General features: G+C 50.1%; 1 long non-coding RNA gene across 1 annotated transcript; it reads left to right on the top strand.

The window, feature by feature from the left end:
- Positions 1 to 347: 347 nt before the first annotated feature.
- LOC115300829 lies at positions 348 to 4,796 on the top strand. The gene is made up of 2 exons (XR_003912875.1): positions 348 to 483; positions 4,456 to 4,796. It is a non-coding gene; the product is annotated as an uncharacterized LOC115300829 (long non-coding RNA).
- Positions 4,797 to 6,648: the final 1,852 nt, after the last annotated feature.

The following is a 6,648-nucleotide window of genomic DNA, read 5'->3' on the forward strand; positions in this document are numbered from 1 at the left end:
TGTATCATTTTATTTTTTCTAACCATGTGCATGTCGCTCTTCAATTAAATATGTGTAAAGTTTTTAAAAAATTCTTGTCTGTCTGACTCCAAAGCCACATCCCAGAGTCATGCCCCAAGCAGGCCTATTTGGAGGGAGCACAGAGAACCTTCCTTCTCTCCAGGGGAGGCAGGCGCAGCTGTCAGTGCCTGGCCCGGGCTTGGCATGTGACGCCTGGTCCCTCGTTCCCAAGGCAGGAAGCTGGCCAACTCCTTCATCTCGTGCCCTATCGGACAGGAGCCCGGCCCCAAGAGTCAGGGGAAAGAGCAGCCCTTGCATTGTGCCAGATCAGAGCCTCTCCATTCCCCTCCCCCGCGCCCCGCTGGGTCTGCAATCACTGAGAACGGGGTGCCCTGTGGCATATCAGGGCCCTCCCGAGCTCTAACGTCTCTGATTCAAGCTCCAAGCAGCAGAGCCCAGCGCCTGGAGAATGCCAGCAGCCAGGTTGGTGCAGGAGGATGGGCTTGTCCAGAGCGAAGTACTTCTCAAAGGCTAGCTGAGCTGGTGATTATGTAGGAGGGTCAGCGTGTCCGGTGACGGCCCTTCCTATTAAAAAAAATTTTTTTTTATTCATGAATGGAATGCAACTACAGCACAGAAAGTTAGGAGAATAACGACAGGTTGGCCTAACTCCACAGCCCTAACACAATCATTGCCTGTTTGCTCTATTTCCTCTCACTTCCTTCTGCATTGGGTATTTTTTAACCTAGTTGTCATCGCACTGTAGGTAAATTTTTATCTTTTGCATTTTCTCTGTTGTTATCTAGGCTCCAGAGCTATCATTTTTTTTTTATTTAAGTTTATTTATTTATGGGGTGCCTGGGTGGCTTAGTCGGTTAGGCATCTGACTTCAGCTCAGGATCTCCTGGTTTGTGAGGTCGAGCCCCACATGGGGCTCTGTGCTGACAGCTCAGAACCTGGAGCCTGCTTTGGATACTGTGGCTCCCTCTCTCTCTCTGCCCCTCCCCCACTCATGCTCTGTCTCTCTCTCTCTCAAAAATAAACATTAAAAATAAATTTTATTTATTTATTTTGAGAGAGGGAGAGACAGCATCAGTGGGGGAGGGGCAGAGAGAGAGAGAAACGGAGAGAGAGAGAATCCCAAGCAGGCTTCACATCACCAGCGCAGAGCTCAACATGGAGCTTGAATCCACGAAGCAGTGAGATCATGACCCGAGCCAAAACCAACTTAACGAACTGAACCACCCAGGTGGTTTTAAATAGCAGCATAATCTGAGGTCAGGGATTTTATCCTAGAACCTAGTAACACAGGACCCCGGTACACAATAGACAATTAATACATATACCTTTTGAATGACTGGAATGGGTGACTGGGCCATAATTTGTTTCACTTTTCTCCTACTCTGAGGTATTGAAGGAATGTGTTTCCAATTTTTCAAACACGTTGTCTTTATTTCTTTCCTGGACATCCTTCCTTTTCCCTTGTCTATTCAATTTCCCCAACAAACCCTAAACTCCACGCTTTGCCTGCCTATCCCAAATCACTCAGTCCTTCACGTATCCTAAGTCAGCCAGGGGCGTGCTGAGCGACCCGTGTCCTGGCCTCCAGGAGAAAAGGCAGACGGTGCTGACGGGCGGGTTGCCGAGTGGCAACCCCGGGGCCGTGTGAGCTGCGCTCTCCGTGGACTTCAGAGTCCATGTGTTCTGTCAACACAGCGGTCACCATCGAGTACCCTTCATCTTGAAATAGTGGCCCAGACCCTGCTAGTTATTTCATCTCAGTGCTTATGTTTTTCATGTGTATTTAAACATTCAACCATCACGAGCATGAAACATAAACACTCAACGTGCCATGGCATTTTAATGAGGTTGTGTTCCATTACTTACCATTGTGTAAAAGCTTTCTGACCCAGATCACTTCCCATTACAGCCAAGACAAACTTGGTGTTTTCTGAGCACTTTAAAGGTTGGGGAGAATTATTCTGGGCAGACAGTGAATGGTCCCCTCAGCCCGGCTCTGATTAGCTGGGCCAGCAGTTTAACTGAGCCACTCAAACACTCTCGAAGAGGAAAGGGCTCATGACAAGCCGCCATCAGAGACTATCACTCACTCACCCTGAAAACGCTCCCACCCACCTTGGCCTTGCTCCTACGCTTTTCAAATCAGAGCTACACCCACAGCTCTTAGATGCTTCGCACTGAGCGAGAAGGAGGTATTCATATTCCCCTCTGACTGAGGTGGCAACAGAGGTCTAGAAAGATAAGGTGACTTGTCTAAGGCCACAGGACGGAGAACTAGCGGCCCAAGGCTCCTTCTGGATTTAGGTACAGACTAAGTCGTTATGATAAAGAGGCTTAAAAATTCCCCAGCGCGTACATAGGCTGTGGAGGCCAGGAGGCCACTCTGTCGTCCTCAGCACACAGCTCCCCTGCTGTGTGTGTCTAAGATGGCTTCTCCCTTGCCCCCAACCCTACCGAAGGATGGAGAAAACGGCCGGAGAGTGGCCATGAATTCCTTTTAGCACCAACTCAAACATGGGTCATTTTACTTATATCCCAGTGGCCAGATACAGTTGTATGGATATTCCAAGCAGCAAGGGAGCCTGGGTGGGGTACACCCAGCTCACACTCAGGAGTTCTATCATCAAATGAGGGGGAATGGATATGGGTGTGTGCAAGCAGCACATTCCAGCACACGCGTCCAGGGTTACCCCTAAGGGTGGCGGGTGAGGGAAGCCCAGGGAGCGCTCATCTTCAGCAGCTCTGATTGTCCTGGAGTTTGCCCCCTAGTCACTCAGCACAGCTGGTGGCCAGCCTCTCCCTGTGACACACCTGGTCCACAGCAGCGCCAGGGAGCCTGGTTATGATCCACGCTGTAACTGGGCTCAGCACAAAGGAAAAATTCATGGAAACTGGGGAAAAATCTTGCCCACTGGGAGCTTACAGTTCAAGAGGCAATAAAGCTAAAATCAAACAGGACATGCTGACCAGAGTACAAACTATGAAACCACAGAGGACTGAATGACAAAGCATAGACACATATCCCCAGCAAGTGTTTCCCTTCAAGGGACCAGGGCATCCAAGGATCAAGTGAAAACCCTGGGCTGGGCTGGTCTGCCCCTGGGCACTGACTCTCCCCACCCAAACAGCCCACAATCTATCCTCTGAACACGCCAGGCACACACCTACCTTTTTCCTTTTTCTGCTAGCCTAGCTCAGATATCTCCTTACCAGGAGTCCCTGAATTTCCCAGAACAAAAATTAGTCACTTTTATCTCCGTAATCCCAAACCACTCTTTATATACAGATCAAATCGTTTATCCATTGTATGTATCATGATCAGTTGGGCAAAAATGTGTCATCCTACCTAGAACAACAGTTTCAGCAAATCTTATACACCCAGTGCTTACCTGGGAAATAATAAGGGTTAAACGAATGAGTGACCCTTAAAAAGGCAGACTTGTATCTTACTAATCACCATATACACCTGGTGCCCAATATATGCACAAAGCCTGGCATATGGCCGGTGATTAATAAATGGAGCTTGATTGACTTAACCTGAACTTAACTAAAGAGAAGTGTAATCAGGCACAGCCAAGACAGGCCCCAGAAGGCATGACTCACCTGGTGCCAACGCAGTCCTGTTACACCAACAAGATTTTCGGTCTATAGATCCCATACTGCCAGCTAGGTCTGCGGGCAGACGCGAGGCTTGTGGGATATTTGGCAAAGGTTGTTTGGATGTGGAGGCAACCACACTGCATGTTTGACTCCCACCCTTTTCTCTCACCGTACTCCCCCCCAGGGCTCGACTCTGGTCCCCAGCCTCCATCCACTGACTCAGCCCCCCAACAGGAAGTGATTGGCTCACTTTGTTTTCAGTCCCTCTTGCGTGCTAAGCACAGTGCTTGTCCCTAAGGTAGAGCACTAACCTAGACAGTAAGGTCGCTGCCCACATGGCACATAACGCCTGGCAGTGGACCACACCAAGGTGAATGACCCCAGACTGACCTGCTCTGGCGTTCCTGCCACTTTGAGTGTAGCGTCTGCCTTCAGGACACCAGGCACTTCCCACCAGTGTATCTTCTCTCCAGAGCTGGGATTCAGAGAAAGTGAGTAGGAGCCCACCACCTGAGTTCCAGACCTGTCCCTGCCAGCCAGGCGCATATCATTTCTCCTCTCCAAACGTGACCCTCGTCTGTAAGATGAGGTCAGTGACAACACCTGTTCTGCGTGCCTTTCAGGGTTAGATGAGGACTAATACGATGTGTGAAAGGGCTACGTAAGCTGTAAAGTCATAAATCTGACTTATTACTGTTAGAGTTAGTATTATTATCCCTGTCTAACATTTCCTCCTAATTTTCCCTCTGATCGTCAGGGGTACCAACATTCTGCCAGTCCCCAAGCCTAAAGAGAGCTGTCATTTCTTTCCATACTTTTTCTCGCCTTCCCCAGATACCCAAGCTCCTTTACCCTGTGGGCAGTGCCTTCCATGTGGCACATTTCCGGACTCGGAGGACTTCATCCCTCTGTTTATAGTGATTGGCTCAGAGACAGGCACGTGACCTAAGCCTGTTCATTGGAGGCCTTCTGGGATTTTCTCACTAAAGATATGAAAGAAAATTGTTCCTTTCTGCTGAGAGAGTATAATTCTGCAGTTCCGGCAACCACGGACACCATCATGTGGTGTCAAGAGGAGGAGAAAAGAAACACTATCCCGGATCAAGCTGTTCCTAAAGCCAGCTCTATCCCCGGACCTGCAAAGCAGCCAAATAAAGATAAACTCTTTTACCTAAGCTGCGTTGAGTTGGATTTCTTTCACTTAAAAATGGAAGACTCCTGACCAATACAAGACTCCAAACTTAGGTAATGTGTTCTATTTATCCTTCAAGTCCCAATGTTTGATCAGTTAGAGCTTGTAACAAAGTCTCTTCCACTGCATGTTTCTGCTGCTGTCCCTTTGTCTCGTACTTTGGGGTGGCCTGGTGGGGAGAGCTGTGAGATTAGAGCTGGACAGAGCTGGCATGAATCCACTTTCTTTACTTAACTCATCAGGCCTGTGATCTTGGGCTTCTCTGTCCCTCAGGATCTTCACATGCAAAGTGGGACAATTAACCCTACTATGTACGGCTGCTGTATGATAACATGTCTATGAGGGTCCCACAGAGGCTCAGAACGAGGTTATAACAATATGGCGGCCTCCTAGCTCTGTCGGTAGGAGGGGCAATGCATTCATTCTGTTTTCAGCTGGGACCCCAATTAACTCTCAGCTCAAACATAAACACATGACAAGAGCTCAGTCTGAGAAAAGGAGGCCCAAGCAGCTGAGGACAGAACAAGGGATGAATGGTGCTCAGCAGGCGTGGTCCCAGCAACAGGGAGAGGGGTCCTGGGTCACAAAGTACCAGCCACCGCAGCAGCCAATCAGAGGGCAGTGCCCGGCCAGGGAGAAGCCCGGCCAGGTCAGGAGAGGGCCAGGGTCAAGGACAGGTCCTCAGAAGGAGAGTCCTCTGCCAGGGGGTGCTGAGAGTGGGGTCTGTGCTGAGGAACTTAGTATTCAGGATTGACTCTGAGTGTACTGTTCTTAAGCTGTCTGCCAAACACCAGACTCAGAGCCCATGCTTTCTTTCCTCTTCCTGACCACTGGTCTGGCTTATTGTTCCTGAAAGACAAGAGGACTCAGAGTCTGGTACCCGGATTCCAACTTCATTTGCAGTTGGGGAGCTCTGTGGCCTTGGGAAAGGGGCCTCCCTCTCTGGGCCTTGGGGCCCTCCCTATAGAGGGGGATGGCAAGGGGTGGCAGATGTTCTCTAAGGTCCCTGCGGGAGCTGACTTTCTGAGACCAGGCTGCCCTCAAGCCCTAAAGGGTTAATAGGCTGGATATGACCCCTACAACCCTCAACTGTACCAAAGGCTTATTTTTCAGGGTACCCAAGGCAGGGTGTGGGGAGAGGGCCCTTCCCAGTTTCTGCGGATATTTATCCTGAGGGAAATGATGGGGTGGACGCCGAAGGTGGGTAACCCTGAGACACTCTCCCCATCGGACTCTCCAGCCCTGGACAGGGCGGCCTCTGTGACACCTCCACGTGCAGAAAGGTGAACCAGGAGCTAGGGGGTGAGCGTTCCTGTTTAACAGCTTTCCATTTGTTTACCAAAAAAATATTGTTCCACCATAAAAATTCCCAAAATAGTTCCCTCCCTGGCCAGACTGACTGGCGGGCGCCCAGATTGGGAGCCCAGCCTTGCTGGAGACAGGCTCTCAGGGAGGTGAAAATAGCTGGGAAGGTTCGGGGCTCCCCTCTGAGGACCACCAGCCCCGTACATCCTGTGGCGTGTGACACAGAGGGTTAGAACCACAGAATCATCTCCCTGGGGGCTCTGGGCAGTGACAGGATTTTTCCCATAGGCTTAGCAGTTTCCTTTCAGCTAAGAAGGGCACCCTCTGCTCTAGGGGGGTGGGCGAGTGGTCTTCTCAGCTGGAGGTGTGAACAAATGGCTTTGCTCCCTGCTGGAACATTCTCTCCCTCACTATTCTGGCTTGCAATTTTCTCATCCTGTAGCTCTCAACTTACATGGCAGTTTTTAAGAGAGCCGTCCCTTAAAGTCCACTCCCCAGAACGACCCAAATGAGGGCTATACAGTTTCATA

The sequence above is a fragment of the Suricata suricatta genome, chromosome 9 (assembly GCF_006229205.1).
Source record: "Suricata suricatta isolate VVHF042 chromosome 9, meerkat_22Aug2017_6uvM2_HiC, whole genome shotgun sequence".
In the NCBI taxonomy this organism is placed as follows: Eukaryota; Metazoa; Chordata; class Mammalia; order Carnivora; family Herpestidae; genus Suricata; species Suricata suricatta.